Below are 22939 nucleotides of genomic sequence, written 5' to 3'. Positions count from 1 at the left end.
CAATTTAATAAAAACAATTTCAATTTTTGTTTATTATTTCGAAGACTAAACAAAATTTGGAATCTGAACAATTTTACTTTTCTGCAATTGAAACATTTCACTCAAAATGTTGAAAGATTGAAAAATCGAAAATACTAAAAGTGCCGACTACTGGTACGTTTACCCTATGAAGTTATGATTAGAAAATGTCAAAAAGAAAAAACTATCCATGTTAAGTCTCTTTGATGACGAAGTAGCGGGCACTTGCAATTATTGCTATGCAACAATATTTACTGTCGAAATTTTTAACCCACAAGCGAGCCACGATAGTATGGAGGGTATATTAAGTTTGTCATTTTACATTTTAGACTCCACAAACTATATATATTCTTGATCAGCATAAAATTCTATGTCGATTTAACAATGTCCGTCCGTCCACTCCAGCTTCCGAACGAAATGAGGTAAGTTAATAAAACTTTACTCAAATGTGTATTATGTCTGCAGGACTTTTGGTATTGAAAATGGACCATGTAGGTCCACATCTTCGTATAGCCCCCATATAACGGTTCCCCCCTATATTCGGTATATTGATGATTTTAGCGACATTATTTAACGGAACTATTTCAAATTTAGTATTTGAAGTTCGTAATGGATACAGCCTATGCCAGAAAATTGTCTGTGCATGCTTACGACAAAAGTTTAGTATGCAGGTCCACGTCTTCGTATAGACACTAATTGGCAAGAAATCGGATATATGGCAAAATAGGTACGATATATATGTAAAAGAATAGATCTTATTTATTCTGCTTATAAGTCAAGAACCGCTGGGCGGGTCTCACAATCAATTTGGAATGGTCTCTTGCCAGAAACGGATAAAATCTAGGAAATTCGCGAAAAATATAGCAATAAAAAAGTTAATATCTTTTGTTCAATTTGTTTAAATTTTTGTCATATTTTTTATCACATGCGATTTTTTCAATTTGACTTGAATTGTAATTTTTTTTAATTTTTACACTCCGCAACACTACGTTTTGAGAGTATTATATGCATGTCGCAATTATCGCCCGATCCTCACGAAATTTTGTATGGCGGTAGGGTTAGGGTCAGATTTAAAGCCTATTGTTCTTAAGACGTACATTTAGGGGTTCAAATTGACTAAAAATTCAAATTTTCTAATTTTGTAGTCGCTCTATAGATCACAATTGAAAACTAATCGACACGGAATTTCGCATCAAAAGAGAGTTAAGGACAGGGGCATCATTTTTTGACATTATTTCAAAAACGAAATCTTCCAAAATGGATTTGGATATAAGGGTACTTCGAACCAATTGTAGTGTTGTAGGGTATCACATGGTCGGCCCCGCACGTCTATAGCCTTTGCTTACTTGCTTTACTTTACGTCGAATATTAGAAAGTCCTCGAAAATACCTCCGTTTTGGACATACTGATTCTCAATGTAAAGTATTAAGTCCAAAACCATTTTTGAAGGATTGTTGACAAAGATATGGAGTCAGTTATAACAATTTATCTTGACTTCATTTTGACAAATTTTTTGCACAGTTCCTAGAATACAAAACTTTTTTCTTATCGTGGAAGAACCCATACCTTCTAGAGATAGCATGGCCAAAGCATTGACAGCTACTTTTCAAATTACTTAAGTTCAGCTGAGAGTTATTGTTGCTTGGTTTTGTACAGAGTACCCATAATATCTCAAATACAGAATTGTAAATATTTATTATTAAAACTCCAAATATTGATCAAACAATGCTTACCGATCTCGATGAGATTTATTTTAAACCATTCAACAGTGGAATCGTAAAATTTTTCCGGAGTTACCGACAAAAATCGGTAAGTTTAGAGTGCTTAATGTTTTGCGAACACCTCCAAAAATTGGCATATATTCTAGTCCGACTTGTTAATTGATTACAGACAGACAGACACACATAGCTATGACTGAGCTCGGCGAGAGTCGAACTATTATTTCTACTTGTTTAATAATTACAGACGGACGACACACATAGCTATGACTGAGCTCGGCGATAGGAAGATCGATATAATATATGGTGGGACTTTTCGATTGTACATTTGAACAATTTTATTTTTTTCTGTTTTTGCTTTTTGGATTATGTGTGATGGGTAGTCTTTTTTTCGAACAAAACTGTTATTATTATACCCACCAAAAAAGGTATGGAGGGTATATTAAATTCGTCATGCCGTTTGTAACTCATCGAAATAATCATTTTAGACCCAACAAAGTATATATATTCTTGATCAGCGTAAAATTCTAAGACGATTTAGCCCTGTCCGTCCGTCTGTCCGTCTGTTGTAATCACGCTACAGTCTAAACGAATTAAGATAGGAAGCTAAAATTTTGCACAGATCTCTCTTTTGTCTGCAGGCAGGTCAAGTTCGGTCCACGATATCGTATAGGCCCCATATAACGGTACCCCCCATATTCGGTATTTTGATGATTTTACCCACATTTTTCAACGGAATTGTCTGATAATCCACACAAGGAGTTCTTTGTGAGTACTTTACTCCCTGAAAGAGAAGAAGGGAAATGTTTCAATAGAATCGAATTTCAAAATGAAGACCATTCCACTGGCTAACTTCGGAGGGACCTTTAGACATTTTTGTAAAAATCCACGAATAAGTTTAAGTATGTACGACTTTTTTTCAATTTGATTTGTCATATTCACTGAATTCAATCGTTTTTTTTTTCAACAAAATAAAATATTTTTTTACCATCTATTTATATTTTTAGGAAGGTTATGTTAGTTACTATGTTTAAAACTTAAAAACGTCTGGCCTGACTTTGACAATTCACACCATTTCGCAATGGTCTCTTGGCAGAAAAGTATAAATTCCCAGAAATCGCGTAAAAATACGCCAATAAAAATGTAAGTTAAATTTTTTTGTGATGTATATATTTTTTTTAATTTTTGATATTGTTTTCAATTTGACATACTTTATTGAAGTTTATTTTCCTTCTTAGAATTCTGAATATAAGATAAACAAAATGAGATTATAGTTCACTACGAAGTTAAATTGTGATCTTTCCAAGCAAACAAAAAATAGCCGATACAGCTGTAAAGGGGTTATATCAAAACGTGGATCTTTCATTTGGCAGTAATTCCGCCAATGAGAACTCGAAATTGAAATTCATTGGGACTGCAATCAGTAAAAAAACCGAATATAAAGAACTATACAAAGTAAAAGGGTCTTGGCAAAAACCAAAAAAGAACCTACATCTGTCTGCATAATAGGTTATCAATTATTTATTTTTCCTCCTAACCAAAGGGAAATCTGCCTTGGTCTTCACCATTTCCCATGCATTGGTATGACAGTAATTAAATGTATACTGAAAATTAGCTTAAGTTTGGATCAATATATATTATTTGTATTGAATGGAGGTATCAGTCAGATTTAACAATACAGTCCACCTTTGTATCGGATATTTGTAAGAAAGAAATACCGGAATATTTTTGGCCCATTGTAGAAAAGGTCTCTTAGGTACATTTTCTATAAAGTACATTCCTGTAATTGCCGATATTGTCAAGGTTTATACCTAGCCTATGGACCTATCATTCTAATTAATCTATTAATTAACTAGCTGGCCCGTTTCCATTTGTAACATCACTAACTGTTCGTCATAGACCCCATTAAATATGCATATATGTTCATAATCAGCATAAAACTCGTAAGTCGATTTGTCCGTCTGTTTGTTTAAACTACGATACAGCCCACATTATTTGACGTATAGCGTCAAAATTTAGCTGAAAAATTTGTATTGTGTAAAGGATGGTTGGTATTGAAAATGATCTATCGGTTCACGTTTTGGTATAGTCCCCATATAACGATATCTCTCGAAATTCGGTATTTTTATAATTTTTGCCACATTTCTCCTCGGATTTGTCTAACACATATAGCGATGCCTACCTATATTGGGTATGTTGATAATCCACACATTTACGCATATAATTGTTTCAAATTTGGTATTTTAGAAGGTGACAATCTTTGAAGTATAAAATTGTCCACAGAGGTTCCCGTTTTGGTATGGCCCCATATAACGGCCTCATTCACTTTATGGTTTTTTGATAAGTTAACTGCATTATCCAAACAGTCTTACTGGTATATGAAGTTTAAAGTGAAACACGCTTGAATTTAGATACTTTTATATAAAAATATTTCCTTTACCCTCAGATGGATGATAGTAATAATCTGCCCGGCCGAACTTAATTTTTTTACTTGTTTTTAAAGTAATATGAATTATTTGTCATTGAAATTGCTCGTTGGAGACCCCATAATTTCCATATCTTTTATCATAGTATAATTCAAAGACGATTAAACAAATGTCCGGTTCCTTAAATCATATGATGGTTATACAAACCGTGATCAGTTTTTGCAGGGATGGTTTGTTCCCAAATTACCAACATTTGCCGGAAATAGTATGAAAATATGGTTAAAATGTAAGATATACTTGAAATCGGGTTGTATCCTTATCCAGGGGTTATGGCCCATATCATGAACTGCAAAAGTGATTTAAGGTATCGTGAAAGTTTAGGAAGAATTTCTGAAAGAATAGAAATCCTTTTCCCTTTATATTCGGTATTTCACTGATTGCAGTCCCAATGAATTTTGCATATTGAGTTCTCATTGGACGGATTATTGTCATGTGATAGAAGTAGGTAGGTCCACGTGTTGAAATGAGCCCCATCACGTTTTGTCGGTTATTTTTGCTTATTTAAATGTGTTCGCATCTTCCAGCTGAAGCACGATGTAGATTCTGGAGTTGAAAACTAAATGCCAATTTCAGACATGAAAGATCGCCATTTAACATCTTATTGCGTACTATTTCATTTTTGATATTATTCATTCAGAATTGAAAACAATAAAAAATGTACACTTCTATATAGTTTTTAAATTGAAAAAAATTCACGCTAAAAGGATTTCTTTTATATTTTTACTAGCTGGCCCGGTCCGCGTTGCCGGCCCGTAGTTTTTGTCTATTATGCATATTTGTCAAAGCATAATTATTCAAAGATATGAATGTTATAAATGTTCACGTACTGGTCGATTAGTTTTTAATTTTTAGTCAAATGAGCAGTAATTTGGAATTTACTGTACTTTGTACAACTCATAATTGAGGGCTAATTGATTTAAGAATAGGCAAAGTTAATTACTTTTTTAAACCCATTAGCACCTCAGATTGTGCATTGGAGTCCTCATAAATCCCCCTAACCATGTCGGTCTGTTTGTCCGCCAAAAGGTGGACTTGAGTTGGTACTATTACATGGAGAAAATTCTAAAATTTGTAGATATGTTGAAATTTTTGTGTAAGATTTTCACCCCCAAATACACAATTTTAGCCAAATCCTTTGAAATATGGTAAAATGCGAAACATCGACCTACATTGAAAACTTTCTTCACCCCTTATAATCCAAGATGACAAATAGAGGCCAAATCAAAAATATAGCTATTTTACATGCATTACCCTAAGATGGGAATTAATTTTATTTGCCATTTAAATTGTAAGTTGGAGTCCATATTTTTCATCATAGTATAATTTAATGACGATTCAACAAATATTCGGTCCCGTGCTACTTTCTTATATTTGTAATTTGTTCATGTTTTCACAATTTATTTCATGTAGATGTATATCCCAAATCTACGTTCCCAACCAATATTCTCTTGGGGGTTACAAATTCAATAGAATACAAATTTTTCTTTTCTGACCACACATTAGATGTGAAAGTGGACTTGGGGATACTCCAATGTGGGGACTTTACATGAATAAATTTCTATGTGGCAATTATCTGTACGATGGTTCCTTACCCCAGGGTAGCATAAATAAAATTTTTTAGTGGTCAAGACCAATATGGGCCCTACTCCGAAAATTTTATGCGAAGAGGTTCTCTACCCCCCTTAGAAACAAAGATGCCAAATAAGGGCCAAAAATAGAAGAAAATGGCGAAGCCTCCAAAAATGGCTTAAATCATACGATGATTATTTATGATCGATATCATGACCTGCTAAAGCGATTTAAGGTATCTTAAATGTTCAGGCAGAATTTTTGGAAGGATAGAAATCCTTTTCTTACTAAAAGTCCCATTCGTTCTACTATTTTGCACCCTTTATATTTGGTATTTTACTGATTGTACTCCCAAAAATTTTTGTATTTTGAGCTCTCATTGGACGGATTATTGTCACATGAAAGAAGTAGGGCCACGCTTTGAAATAAGCCCCATTAGTCTTTTTCGGTCATTTTTGTTTGTTTAAATGTCTGCGCATCTTCCAGCTGAAGCACGATGTAGGCCCTGGAGTTGAAAGGTAGATGTCAGTTACCATCGTATTTCGCACTTATTTCATTTTTTTGGTGAAAAATTGTATATAGTGAAAAATTATTCTTTATTTTGTTCACAAAAAATCCACTGAATTCAATATGATATTACAAATTGAAAAAAATTGACAAAAGAAGAATAACAAATTGAAAAAATCTTTAACTTGTTCGCTGATTTTTTACAGCAACTGTTTAAAGATCCTTACAAAGTTTGTCAATAGAATGTACTTTTATTTTAAAATTCAATTCCATTGGAATTTTTTTTCGATATTTTCCCGTTTTGAGAATTGTTGCAATGAGATCTCTTTTTTCGTGTTTCTTTTTAACGATTTTGAAAAAGTAATTTTCTTTTAACTTTGGTGTGACCGCATTAAATTATTTCGGTATCATCTATTCCGTTTCGCCACCACATAATTCGGTACTACACTTGCATGTAACCCGCCATCAATTTCAGTTCTCAAGAAATCAAGTCAATTAAATAAATTGGTATTAATATTCGAATTCAAAAATAAAATATAAAAAACACTACAAATGTACATTAGAAAAAAGTAAGTCAAAATGGAAAAAATCATGCAAAATAAAACATTACTATTGTACATTTCAAAAGTCAAAATGAAAATGTTAATATATCACATTTTTACGCGATTTTTTTGGATATTATCCTTTTCGGATAGGAGACAATTCCGAATTTGTATGAATCATTAAAATAAGTTCAGCGGTTCTCAAGTTATAAGCGTAGTAACTAACACAACTTTCATTTACATATATCGATTAGCATATTTTACGCAATTTTTTTTTTTTTTTTTTGCAAGATTCCATTCCGAAGTTGTATGAATTGTAAAAATCCGTCAAAACGTTCTTGAGTTATAAGCATAGTAACTAATAAACAAATTGAAAAAAATCTTCAACTTTTTCGCTTGTTTTTTACAGCCAATATTTAAAGGTCATTACGAAGTTTGGTCCTTACTATTATTTTGAAATTTGATTCCATTGAAAAAATGCTCTCAGTTTCCCCTATTTTAGAGTTTTTGCAGTGCAATATGCTCTTTTTTATTTTTTAGCAATTTTGGTTTGACCACGTTAAATTATTTTGACATCATCTATTCAGTTCCGCCACTCCATTATTTTCGTCGCTTTCTACTACCCAAAAAGACTACACATCATATTAGAATTCTCAAAACAAAAACACTACAAATGTACATTCCGAAATAGTAAGTCAAAATGGAAAACCAGTAAGGAAAACTCAAAAGTCGGGCGGGCCGACTATATGATACCCTACACCACTATGCATATTTAGTAGAGCTCTCGTAAAAAGGTTTATACAGCGCATTTCAGAGCTCTATGAGATATTTGGTACAAAATCATAATCTATCTAATTCTATCGTGCATTTTACGAACTATAGCTATCTCTGAACCGGGTTTCTCCAATTTTGACGTATTAGCTTCTAGACTGAATTCGGTCTTATGTACAAAAATTCAGGTGATTTGGGCTGATATTGACCATTTAGTGCACAATTAACCTGAAATCGTTAGAATAATCGATTCTCACCCCTATGTGGCTGTACAGATGTCTGAAACAATTCCTAATATTAGTTGGGAATTGAAGGAACGAAAATAGCTATATCTGAACAGATTTTTACTAAAATTGGTGTACCTGCTTCTAACCTGGTTTCGATCGGATTTGCCAAAATTGATGCTATTACGGCCATTTAGTGGCCAATCACCCAAAATCGGATGAACATATATATGGGAGCTATATCCAAATCTGAACCGATTTCGATAAAATTACAAACAGCTATTTCTGGGCTGTATCTTATATCTGGTACCAAATATCATTCTTGTGGAGTGCATATTACGAATGTGAGAGGCTTAAACACCAAATCGGATAAAACATATATATGGGAGCTATAGCTATATCTGAACCGATTTTCTCCAAATTTGATATACTTGCTTCTAGGCCGAACTCGGTTGGGTGTGCCAAAATTCAGGTAATTTGGACTGATAGTGGACATTTGGTGCACATTTAACCCGAAATCGGATGAAGATATATATGGGAGCTATATCTAAATGTGATCCGATTCTTACCAATTTCAATAGGGTTCGTCCTTGGGCCAAAAAAATATTGTTTGGAAAATTTCATCTCAATCGGATAATAAATGCGACCTGCATTTTGTTCACAAGAATACATGGACAGACGGACGGACGGACGGAGAGACGGACTGACATGCATAAATCGACTCAGAAAGTGATTCTATGAAGGTTCTCAAAAGTAACTATGGGTCTATCTCGTTTCCTTTTGCCTGTTACAAACAAATGCACAAAGACATAATACCCTTACCACTATGTGGTGTAGGGTATAAAAATCATGCAAAACAAAACAATACTATTGTACACTTCAAAAGTCAAAATGAAAATTTTAAAATTTCCCATTTTACGCGATTTTTATTTATTTTATCCTTTTCTGTCAAGAGACAATTCCGAATTTGTGTAAATCGTTAAAATCAGATCAGCGGTTCTTGAGTTATAAGCGTAGTAACTAACACAACTTCCTTATATATAGATAGATTAGAAGTATGCGTGGTCAGTTCCCTAGCGCCCAAACAAATTCCTAAGTTTGGAGGGAAAGTCAACAGTATCTCGTGTAATAATTTTCAAACCGAAGTCTTCATTATCTGGCAAATAAAAAGATTTTAGATAAATCAAGATAGTGGGCGTAAAAGTAGGCGTGGTCAATATTTTTTTCTTTAAAAACCTAACTCGGGGTATGACGAACGTTTGTACAAAAAATTATGCAAATCGGTCCAGCCGTTTTCAACTGATTCCGTTACCAACAAACAACAATTGATTTTTATATATAGAAGATATGAGCAGAAAGTTCGGCTGGGCCGAACTTTGAATACCCTCCACCATTTGGAACGAATTTGGAAATTTTCAAAAATTAAAATCCGTTAAAAGTTCTGTTAAAATTTTAAAAATACCGAATATAGCCGTTATATTGGGGTCTATACGATGTGGACCTACATAAGCATTGTTTGTCATAAAACATATTCAAATTCGAAACGTGAAATAAACGGTAAATAATGTAGCTAAAATCATCAATATTGTTTACAAAAATACATGGACAGACGGACGGACGGACATGCATGAATCGAATCATAATGTGATTCTATACATATCATCAAAAGGAAATTTAGGTCTATCTCGTTTCCTTACGCCTGTTACTAATAAATGCACATGTCACAATACCCTGACCTCCTTGCGGTGTTGTAGGGTATAATAATTTACCGTAATTGGAACATAATCGCTAATCCCTTAGCATGGCAACTCTGCAATTAACACAAACGTTTTAACATAATTGCTAATGTAAGCAGACACACTTATTATGTGTCAAGCAATTTTCAACATGTATTACGCTAAAGGAGCATCACAAATACCAAGATGGAAGACGGAAGCCGAGAAGTATCTGTCTGAGAGTGAAGCGAAGAATCAAAGACATCAACAATCAATTCCATTTCTAAATAGACAGGAAAACGAAACGAGCAGAAAAAAATCATTCCAGCCTAAAATGATGGCAATTTCACGTCCAATACTAGAGCTCCGACCACAATTCTACTAAAATACAACAAGTTTAATCAATTAATTTCAAAAAGTGTGGTGGCAGAAGGAAACGGCTTTGTGGTGAGTTCGAATATATATAGAGTGAATGTAAGTATGTGGATTTGTAATGAGAATACTGTGATAAATAACAGGACATTAGAAGGAAGTATTGGTGTATCTAATAAGGAAACACAGGCACTTAATGAACCACCAGTTTGGATAATATATGTTTTCTTATTATTCTTCTCTTTCGATGGGTATGGTTCCAGTTCTTCTTTTTTGTTTTTATTTGAATCCCCAATGCACTGCAATTAATTAGCAGAACTGACAACTCTTCAGAATTAATTTCACATCATTTTCTTATGAATGCCATTCGAGCATAGCCATTCATTACACCAGTGTGAGCCGCCCACAAAAACCTCTTCCGATTCCGCCATAATACGAAGCGCTGAGAATTGACAAGTCATTGAAAACAGAAACAGCTATTCGCTGGTGGCGAGCTCATCGATAACTTTGTCTATAAACGTGTGTGTATGTGTTTGTGCCTGTAGGTGGGTTGTGCTATTATGTCCAGTTTTTGTCGCTGTGAACCGGCATTTTAAGGCAACATTAGGTTTACTTCCTTCCGTCCGCTTGTCCGTTCGTTCCATAGAGAACGCTGATAATGTTTCTGTCACTGTCGCATTGTGTTTTGTTGTTTTTGTCCTCTTCGGGTGTCTCTAGAGAAATTCAAGTTAAATGCATGTTTAAGTTTTCCCCAGTGATTTGAGTACTTAGACTTTCGTTAGTTGCCATGTACCATGGTTGGAACTGATGATGCTGATGCTGCCAGTGGTCCGCTAACCACTCTCCCTCTCTATTTCTGCCCTTGCTTGATACTTAGTTGCCAGAATGAAGGATGGAAAACTTTTGCTGTCTGTCCCCACTAATGCTTCAGCAAGGAAACCTTCATTTAGTAAGGAAAGCAGAGCATGAACTTTTTATCGTCAAGAAACCACAAACAAGTTTTACCTCTCTGTGGTGTGGCTCATACTTAAATCAATGACCATTTGTTCTGGACTTCCTCTAGAATTTTGTGATTGAGCAAATATTAGAAATTACGATGGTGTAGTTAAAAGGTTTTTGTAGAAAAAAACTGTAAATACAATTGAAGTGCGTGTAGGAACCAAGAAATACTTGCATTTGGTCAATATAAGTCTATGAGTTGATGTGGCTATAACTGTTTTTTGCAAGAGGGTTAGGAACCCGTAACAATTTTCAAATAACAGATTCCAAACAATTCCGTTAAAAATTGTGCAGAAAGTCGAAGAAATGCTTAAAATGAGGGGTTACCGTTACGTAGGACTATACAAAAAAAGTTGGCCGATTTAACCCATCTTGAAACTTGATCTATGTTTAGACCCGCATGTGTACCAAATTTTAGCACTCCATTTCAATTCCTTCGGAAGATAGCGTGATTACTGCAGACGGACTGATATGGTTAAATTGGATTAGAATTTTACGCTGATCATGATTGTATACTTTGTTGGTTCTAAAATGATTACATTGATGAGGGAATGACAAACTTCATATATCCTCCATGTTATGGTGGAGTGCATAAAAGCATTTAGTTGGTTTAGTCAAATATTTGATAGGCTCCAGATTTGAAAAGGTCCGATATGTCCTAAATATTATTACGCCAAAAATCGTAATATATGGAGTTATATCCATTTAAAAATACACTATTTTCCATTATTTAGAAACTTTCAAATAAATAGGCTAAAAACGCCGAAATGTTAATATATTGTTAATGTAAATTTGGTAATTTTCAGAAAAATAAAAAACGTTAACAAATCTGTTAAAATCTTAAAAATTCCGAATGTAGCTGTTTACATTAGAGCCTATATAAGTCATTTCATTATTCAAATGCGAAACTTGAAAAAATATCGGGGAATAATGTAGGTAAAATAATCAAGATACCGAATATAGGGAATAACCGTTATATGGGGGCTATACGAAGACGTGGACCTCCTCAGACAATTTTCCATCTTAGGCTATAGTGTCTATAATGTTGCGATAATCGGTTCAAATTTGTAAATATGTATTTTCATCAAATTTCAAGTTTACTGTGCGATACCACATTATATGCAATTCAATTCGAATGCTTGTTTAAAAACTTGAAAACAAACAAGTAAAAAAGTAGTAAGTTCGGCCGGGCCAAACTTTGAATACCCTTCACCATTTGGAACGAATTAGAAAATTTTCAAAAAAAAAATAAAATCCATTAAAAATTCTTTTAAAATCTTTAAAATATCTAATATACGATATCATGAACCTATAAAGACAATTCTTTTTGAGGGGGTAAAATGCTCTTCATTTCGTTCGAAAGCCAGAGTGATTTCCACAGACGGATAGACGGACGGACATCGCTGATCAAGAATATATATACTTTGTGGGGTTTAAAATGTATATTTCAAGGCGTTGCAAACGGAATGACAAGCTTACTATACCCACCATACTATGATAGAGGGTATAAAAAATAGGCTAAAAACTTGGAAATGTTAATGTTTTAGGAGTTACAGCAATTTTAAACACCCTATTTTTCATTACTTAGAAACTAGACAAAAAACGCCAAAATGGTAATATTTAAAGAGTTACAGTTATCTTAAAATACCCTATTTTTTTACTTAGAAACTCAACAAATAAATAGACTAAAAACGCAGAAATGTTAATATTTAAGGAGTTACAGCTATTTTAAAATACCATATTTTTCATTATTTAGAAACTCAACATATAAATAGGCTAAAAACGGAGAAATTTTAATATTTAAGGAGTTTAAGGAGCCATTTTAAAACACCCTATATCTAAATCTGAACCGATTATCACCATTTTCAATAGTGTTCGCGGACAGACACAAATAAAAGAATAGCTAGACCGATTTCGACAAATTTTGTCAATTCAGAATGCCCTCTTAACATAAAAGTAAAAAATCTAAAAAAATAAAAATATGCCTATAATGATGTTAATATAGATTTTGTAGTATTTTGTTGCATTTTTTTATTTTTTTAAATTTTTTTATTGCATGCAATTTTTTCAATTTGACTTATAATATTGAATTGTACATTTTGTAATATTTTTTTTATTTTACAACACAGGTTGGGGTTATTATATACAGATTGCAATTATCCTCACGAAAAAGGGAAGGGTTAGGCTCAGAAGGTCTAGGCCTATTGTTTTCAAAGATGTCCGCAAAGGAAATCTCGCATGAAGTTAGAGTTTAGGACAGCGGGTAGAATGAACCACTACTCCTGTGTGTAAAAATACCAACATTACTTACAGGCGATATCCGAAATACACAAAAGGTGAACTTCTGGCTTTTTTATGCCGATTTCCTTGATGAATAAAGCCAAATATCGTAGACAAGCAAATCATATAGATGAGTTTAAATTAGGTGATACAGAGGGGCCTCTTGCTTTTGGCGTTGATCGCCATATTTTATATTTAGGGGTTCAAATGAACCAAAATGAAAAAAAAATTTTGCTCACACAATTGAAGAGAGTTAAGAACAAGGAAGAATTCTAGCATTTTGGATAACCATTGATATATGTAGCTGTAAAATGGAGCACAAAACCTAACATCACGATGGAGTGCGTGAATACTGGGCAAATATCCCTGGCCAAAACGCTAAGGGTAATATCTGGGCCGTGCTCCATGACATAATTTCAAAATCGAAATATTCCAAAATGGATTCGAACATAAGGGGGCTTCTAACATATTGTAGTGTTGTAGGGTATCACATGGTCGGCCCCGCACGGCTATAGTCTTTGCTTACTTGCAGCCATTTTAAAATACCCTATTTTTCATTATTAAAAAACTAAACAAATAAATAGTCTAAAAAGAGCGAAGTGTTAATATTTAAGGAGTTGCAGTAATTTAAAAATATTCTACTTTTCATTATTTAAAAATTAAACGCCGAAATGTTTATATTTAAGGAGTTACAGCCATTTTGAAATACCCAATTTTTCATTATTAAAAAACTAAACAAATAAAAAAGCTAAAAACGCAGAAATGTTAATATTTAAGGAGTGACAGCCATTTTAAAATACCCAATTTTTCATTATTAAAAACTAAACAAATAAATAGGCTAAAAACGCCAAAATGTTAATATTTAAGGAGTTACAGCCATTTTAAAATACAATATTTCTCTTTAGTAAATAACTAAACAAATTAATAGGCTAAAAACCCCGAAATAATATATCCTATATTTCATTATTTAGAAACGAAACAAATAAATAGGCTAACGACACCGAAATGTTAATATGTAAGGAGTTACAGCCATTTTTAAATATATTATTTTTCATTATTTAGAAACTTAACAAATAATACCCTAATACGAAACTCAACAAATACCCTGTTTTCCATTATTTAGAAACTAAACTAATAAATAGGCCAACAACGCCAAAATGTTAATATTTATGGAGTTACAGCCATCTTAAAATACCATATTTCTCGAAATTTTAATATTTAAGGAATTAAAGCCATTTTAAAATAGCCTACTTTTCATGTTTAAAAAAGTAAACAAATAAATAGGCTAAAAACGCCGAAATGTTAATATTTAAGAAGTTATAGCCATTTTAAAATACCCTATTTTTCATTATTAAAAAACTAAACATATAAATATTTAAGGAGCTGAATTTGATATATTTCTCTGAATATCATTGTTACGGAGTGCATATTACGGGTGTGGGTAACAAATAAAACAAATCGGATGTACTGTTCATCCGGGATCCGGGTTCATCACATGAGAGCTATAGCTATATCTGAACCGATCTTCACCAAATTTTAGACGTTTGGTGTACAATAAAAGGTAAATCGGACGAAGTTATATATGGGAGCTTTATCCAAATCTGAAGCGATCTCGATAAAATTTAGCAAAGGTATTTCTCGTATATATATATATATATATATATATATATATATATATATATATATATATATATATATATATATATATATATATATATATATATATATATATATACATATATATATATATATATATATATATATATATATATATATATATATATGGGACGGACAGACGGACGAACGGATCGACTCAGATTGTGATTCTATGAAGATCATCAAAAGCAACTATCTCTATCTCGTTTCCTTTTGCCTGTTACAAACAAATGCACAAAGACATAATGCCATAACCACCTTGTGGTCTAGGGTATAGAAACTGAGCATATAAATAGGCTAAAAACGCCGAAATGTTAATATTTAAGGAGTTACAGACATTTTGAAATACCCTATTTTTCATGATTTAGAAACTAAACAAATAAATAGGCTAAAAACGCCTAAATGTTAAAATTTAAGAAGTTACAGCCATTTTAAAATACCCTATTTTTTCTTTACTAAAAACCTAAACAAATAAATATGCTAAAAACGCCAAAATATTAATATTTAAGGAATTACAGCCATTTTAAAATACCATATTTTTCATTAGTTAGAAACTAAGCAAATCAATAGACGTAAAAACGTCGAAATGTTAATACTTAAGAAGTTACTGTCATTTTAAAAGACCCTATTTTTTATTATTATTATGAAACCAAACAAATAAATAGGCTAAAAAGGCCGAAATGTTAACATTTAAGGAGTTAGAGCAATTTTATATGTGTTGGGGGTATTATAAGTTTGATTGGGCCAAAAATAATGTAACACCTCGAAATATTGGTTTCCCACATAGGAAAGTATATATGGATCTTCCTATCTCGCCGAACTGAGTCGATCTAGCTATGTATGTCCATCCATCCGTCTGTCCGTCTGTCGACCTGTAGAGTGATTACAAATTAAAATAATCACTCTACAGGTCGCAATTTCGGCCCGATCTTCTCGGAAGTGAAAATGGAGGTGGGGATAGGGTCAGAATAGAACCCTATTGTTTTTGGAGACAATCGCATAATATTTAGGTTGAAATGGACCAAAAACTGAAAAAATTCTTGATTTTGCAGTTGCTCTACAGATCGCAGTTATAGACCAATCGACGCGAAAGTTAGTATGGAGCTAGAGCTGAGAGCTGGACAGAAGTCTTCCAATTTTTATGATCATCGGGTAATATTTAGTGGGTAAAATGGACCATTACATTTTTGTTAAATAAAAGTCAATATTTCCAATAAACAGCGAAAATTTCTAATCACGGCGAAATCACTAATAGATGAAACGGTCAATTCTGACCGTTACGTAGATACCAATAGTAAATATATCAAAAAATTTTGCCAATTCAGAATGCCCTCTTGACACAAAAGTATTAAATCTGAAAAAAAAATCGCACAAAAAGATGCCAATAATTATGCTAATATAGATTTTATAGTATTTTGTGACATTTTTTTATTTATTTTTCATATTGTGTATCGCATGCGATTTTTTCAACTTGACTTATAATATTGTAGTGTATTTTTTGTAATATTTTTTCACCTTACAACACAGGTTAGGGTTATTGTATGCAGATTGAAGCTATCATCCGATCCTCACAAAAATTTTCATAAGGGTAGGGTTAGGCTATATTCTATATTTGGTATTTATAAGATTTTAACAGAATTCTTGGCGAATGTTATTTTTTGAAAATTTCCATATGCGTTCCAAATAGTGGAGGGTATTCAAAGTTCGGCCGAATTTACTGGTTTTTTTACTTGTTAGGAGATCGGATGTCCTTGGAAATTATTGGTTCCACAACTCTGGGAATTTTTCAACAGAAGAACTTAATAATCACAGCGTCTACTTTAAAATTGGAAAAAATCCCAATATCTTTAGGAATTCATCCACTTTTTCATAATTTTACCGTAAAATGTAGGATATCCCATGGGCCTACTGTAACATTTGCTTATTTGAAATTGTATTTATTTTACTTTGAATAGGTAAAAATAACAAGTAATAAAGCCTCCATAGAAAATTTGGCGGTTGGCAATGTTAATCATTTAATTTGTTCCAAGTAGATATGTTTACATCAATTTTTATACCCTCCACCATACTATGGAGGGTATATTAATTATACACTCCACCTTGGAAAGGAGGGTATATTAACTTTGTCATTCCGTTTGTAACATCCTTAAATATTCGTCTTAGACCCCATAAAGTATATATATTCATAATCAGCATAAAATTCTAAGTCGATTTAACGATGTCCGTCTGTCTGTCTGTCTGTCTGTCCGTCTGTTGAAATCACGATACAGCCCACATTATTTGACGTAGAGCGTCAAAATTTAGCAGAGCTATTTGCATTATGTCTAGGATGGTTGGTATTGAAAATGAGATATATCGGTCCACGTTCTGGTATAGTCCCCATATAACGGTACCTCCCGATATTCGATATTTTGATGATTTATGCCACATTTTTTTCACGGATTTGTCTGGAAATTGGTATTTGTGGGTCATAATGGGTTCCAGCTCCGGTGGCAAAACATTGCATGTAAGGGTCCATGTTTTGGTGTAGCCCCCATATAACGGTACCTCCTGATTTTCGGTAATTTGATGATTTTTGCAACCCTTTTTCACGGATTTGTCTGAAAATTGGTATTTGTTGTTCATAATGGGTTCCAGCTCCATGGTTTGGTATAGCCCCCATATAACAGTACCTCCCAATATTCGGTATTTTTATGGTTTTTGCCACATTTTTTCACTGATTTGTCTAAAAATTGGTATTTGTGGGTCATAATGGGTCCTAGTTCGTGTAGCGAAACATTGTAATTATAGGTCCACGTTTTGGTATAGCCCCCCATATAACGGTACCTCCCGATATTCGGTAATTTGATGATTTTTGCCATATTTTTTGCCACATTGGTATTTGTTGGTCATAATGGGTTCCAGCTTCGGTGGCGAAACATTGCATGCATGGGTCCATGATTTGATATAGCCCCCATATAACGGTACATCCCGATATTCGGTATTTTGATGGTTTTTGCAAAATTTTTTCACTGATTTGTCTAAAAATTGGTATTTATGGGTCCTAATGGGTCCTAGTTTGTGTAGCGAAACATTGTAATTATAGACCCACGTTTTGGTGTAGCCCCCATATAACGGTACCTCCCGATATTCGGAATTTTAATGGTTTTTTCCACATTTCTTCTAATGTTTCTTTTACCCTAAGGTGGAGGGTATTAAAAGTTTGGCCCGGCCGAACTTAATGTTTATACCCTACAACACTATGTGTTGGGGGTATTATAAGTTTGATTGGGCCAAAAATTATGTAACACCACGAAATATTGGTTTCCCACATAGGAAAGTATATATGGATCATCCTATCTCGCCGAGCTGAGTCGATCTAGCTATGGATGTCCGTCCGTCCGTCTGTCCGTCTGTCCATGTTAATTTGTAATCACTCTACAGGTCGCAATTATGGCCCGATCTTCACGAAATTTGGAATGGAGGTCGGGGTCGGGCCAGAATAGAACCCTATTTCTTTTTGAGATGATCGCCAAATGTTTAGGGGTTGAAATGGACCAAATACTGAAAAAATGTCGGATTTTGCAGTAGCTATACAGGTCGCAATTATAGACCAATCGACGCGGAATTTCGCATGTAGCTAGAGTTTAGGACGGGGAAGAAGCCTACCAATTTGGGTGGGATAATATTTAGCGGGTAAAATAGACCATATCTTTTATGTTGAAAAAATTCAAAATTTTTCATTAAACCGCGAATATTTTAAATCCCGGCGAAATCACAAAGCCATGACAAGGTTACTTCTGACATTTACATTGATGTTAACATCCAACAAATCGGATATATAGCAAAATATGTGCGATATATATGTTTATCAAAGAATATATGCTTGAAAGATCTCTTATATGTCGAGAACGGCTGAACTGATTTCGACAGTTGTGTTTAATTCGGAATGGCCTCTTGGCAGGAAAGAAAACACGTCTAAAAAAATCGCATAAAAATATCTCTATAAAGATGAAAATATTGATTTTATAAAATTTTCTCATATTTTTTCAATTTTGTCATATTTTTGGCATATTTTCATTTTGAATTAAACATTTAGTAATATTTCTACAGCTAACAAAACTAAGTAGTTAGGATATCAGGATATCATATACAGATCGCATTTATGGCCCGATCCTTACGAAATTTTGCATGGAGATAAGCTGAGGGTCAGAAAAAATGCCTGTTCTTTTTGGAGATGATCGCCATATATTTAGGGGTTGAAATGGACCAAAAAACTGCAAAATTATCAGTAGGTCGTAATTATGGGGGTTACCGGACATTGCAAAAGCCAAGCAGTTTTGGATGGCCATCCAAAAATATTCAATGTGTAAAGGAGTTTGCCAACTTTTGTAGACAAAATAGGAAAATGTCCATTCCAGTGACTTTTTTGGAGAATTCACAAATACAGGAAAGACGCACTTCTGACTATTTCGTTAACACTGATTTCGTTGAAGAATATAGTAAAATATATGTATCTCATATAGATGCGTTTCAGTCAAAAACCAATAATAAATGTTAATCTTTTGCCACTTCTGAGAGATTATAGGTCTTTGGGAAATATTGGTTCCAGATCTAGGAAGACCATATAAGTGCAACATCTACCAATAAATTGGAAATGAGCAAATTAGTTTAAGTTGCTATTATTCGAAAATTAGAGAACGAAACCTGATGGTTTTCTTTTATAATTTGTCGCAATATCTTGTGGAATTCTTTCGAGTATCTCGCCTATATAAACTGTATCGTTTATTATAGTGTTGTAGGGTATTCAACGGTCGGCCCCGCTCGACTGTAGCCTTTGCTTACTTGTTTTTTTCTTGTTTTGTCATTCCGTTTGTAACTCCTCGAAATACTCATGTCAGACCCAACAAAGTATATATATTCTTGATCAGCGTAAAATTCTAAGACGATTTAGCCATGTCCGTATGTCTGTCTGTCTGTGTGTCTGTCTGTCTGTCTGTCTGTATGTCTGTCTGTCTGTCTGTCTGTCTGTCTTTCTGTCTGTTATAATCACGCTATCTTTCGAACAAATTGAGATAGAAGGCTAACATTTTGCACACATGTATATTTTGCCAGTAGGCAGGTTAAGTTCGTAAAAGGGCCATGTAGGTTCAAGTTATCATATAGCCCCCATAGTACTTATGAAGGTCTCTTGCAATCATATCCTTGAATATCCTGTAGTGCTTGAGTACTTATTAAGGTCTCTTGCAAACGTATCCTAGATCCTTGTAGTGCTTGAGTACTTATTAAGGTCTCTTGCAAACGTATCCTAGATCCTTGTAGTGCTTGAGTACTTATTAAGGTCTCTTGCAATCATATCCTTGAATATCCTGTAGTGCTTGAGTACTTATTAAGGTCTCTTGCAATCTTATCCTAGATCCTTTGTAGTGCTTGAGTGCTTATTAAGGTCTCTTGCAAACATATCCTTGAATATCCTGTAGTGCTTGAGTACTTATTAAGGTCTCTTGCAAACGTATCCTAGATCCTTGTAGTGCTTGAGTACTTATTAAGGTCTCTTGCAATTATATCCTTGAATATCCTGTAGTGCTTGAGTACTTATTAAGGTCTCTTGCAAACGTATCCTAGATCCTTGTAGTGCCTGAGTACTTATTAAGGTCTCTTGCAATTATATCCTTGAATATCCTGTAGTTCTTGAGTACTTATTAAGGTCTCTTGAAAACGAATCCTAGATCCTTGTAGTGCTTGAGTACTTATGAAGGTCTCTTGCAATCATATCCTTGAATATCCTGTAGTGCTTGAGTACTTATTAAGGTCTCTTGCAATCGTATCCTAGATCCTTGTAGTGCTTGAATACTTATTAAGGTCTCTTGCAATCATAACCTTAGTCTAGATCCCTATAGCATATCCTTGAATATCCAGTAGCCTGCTTGAGTACTTATCCAGGTCTCTCGCACGGAATCCATCCCGAATCCTGAACACCCTGATCCTGTATCCTTGTCCCGTTCTCGAGTACTTATCCAGGTCTCGAGTGGAAGAACCACCAAACCCGGACCGAAGACGATAACGCTAGTTAGAATATATAGAGTTCATATATAATTCAAATTCCTTTTTAAATAAAAACATAATATCAAAACGTAAACAACTGTCTTTCTCTTTCTGTCTCAATAAATAAAATATCTGTACGAACCCTTGGACCCCGACGAGCTATTCCAGCCCAAAGGGAGAAATCCTGTCGTTACAAACGGTACCTCCCGATATTCGGTATTTTGATGATTTTTGCTACGTTATTCACCGGATCGTAATGGATACTACATCCTAAGTCAAAAAATGAGCCATGTAGTTCCACGTCTTCATATAGTCCCCATATAACGGTACCTCCCGATATTCGGTATTTTGATGATTTTAGCGACTTTATTTAGCGGAATTGTTCCAAATTTGGTATTTGAAGTTCGTAATAGATACTGCAGCATAAAACAGAAAATGGGTCATGTAGGTCCACGTGTTCATATAGCCCCAAATATACCGTACCCCCCGATATTCGGTATTTTGATGATTTTAGCGACACTATATACCGGGATTGTTTCAAATTTCGCATGTGAAGTTCATAATGGATACTTCAGCCCATGCCAGAAAATTGTCTGTACAGGTCCACGTCTACGTATAGCCCCCATATAACGGTACCCCCCATATTCGGAATTTTGATGATTTTAGCTACATTATAAACAGATTTTTCTTCAAGTTTCGCATTTAAATATTGTAATAACTTATGACAAAAGTTGCCCATGCGGGTATTTTTAAGATTTTAACAGAATTTTTAACGGATTTTATTTATTTATTTATTTATTATTTTTTTTTTTTTTTTGTTTTGGAAATTGCCAAATTTGTACCAAATGGTGGAGGGTATTTAAAGTTCGGCCCGGCCGAACTTACAGCTTTTTTACTTGTTGAATATGATATCTCTCAAATGGCCGCCTCTGGCGTTGATGACGTATTGTGCCCTTTTTGCTGCATTTTCCATCGTTTTTGCCAACATAGCGGCTATTTCTTCACGAATGTTGTCCTTGAGCTCTTCTACGGTCCTTGGCTTGTTAACGTAAACCTTTGACTTCAAATATCCCCACAAGAAGAAGTCAGGCGGCGTCAAATCGAGCGAACGCGGTGGCCAGTCCAAATCACCACTTTTCGACATCAAACGGCCCGGAAACAAATTCTTCAGAAAATCGATTGTTATGCGACTTGTGTACGGTGGAGCGCCGCCTTTTTGAAACCAGAACTGTCTCATACGCTTTCGATGAATAATTGGCATCACAAAATTGGTCATCATGTCGCGATAACGCTCCTGATTGATGGTAACAGCATGGCCATTTTCATTTTGGAATAAAAACGGCCCAATGACCATTTTCGCGCTAACGCCGCACCAAACTGTGACTTTTTCGTCATGAAGAGGCACTTCTTGAATCTCCTGAGGATTTTCAGTGGCGTAAAAACGGCAATTTTGCTTATTTACGGTCCCATTCAATGTGAAATGGGCTTCATCGGACATGATAATTTTGTTCCAAAATTGCTCGTCATCTTCGGCCATTTCGATGACTCTTTGGGCCCATTCCAATCGACGAGGCTTGTCCGCAGGCAACATTCTTTGCGTCAATTGAATTTTGTACGGGAACAAATGCAAATCAATGCGAATAATCCGTTGTAAAGTGGACCGAGCCATGCCCAACTGCTGAGAACGGCATTTTTGGGATGTTCTTGGGGACCTCTCAACACTGGCTCGTACGGCAGCGATATTCTCGGCCCATCGCCCTGGTCGACTTTTATATGGCCTCTTCGGATTAGAAAGAGCCTTACCAGTAGAAAATTTTTCGTATAAACGCTTAATGGTGTTCTTAGAAGGCGCACTTCTCAATTTTTTTAATGTTTTAAAAGCACGTTGAGTTTTCACAATTGACTTCTTCTGTTGAATGTAAATTTGAACTATTTCGCGTGGCGTGTATTGGTTCATGGTAAAAATCTGCTTGGACTGACGCTTCAAACGCGGTATGTCATTAAGCGATGTGACATCTCTGTCAAAAGTTATGGCGTTGCCAGATGGGTCCGTCGAAT

The sequence above is a fragment of the Musca domestica genome, unplaced genomic scaffold (genome assembly GCF_030504385.1).
Source record: "Musca domestica strain aabys unplaced genomic scaffold, Musca_domestica.polishedcontigs.V.1.1 4, whole genome shotgun sequence".
Taxonomy (NCBI): Eukaryota; Metazoa; Arthropoda; class Insecta; order Diptera; family Muscidae; genus Musca; species Musca domestica.
This window is presented reverse-complemented; position numbering follows the sequence as displayed.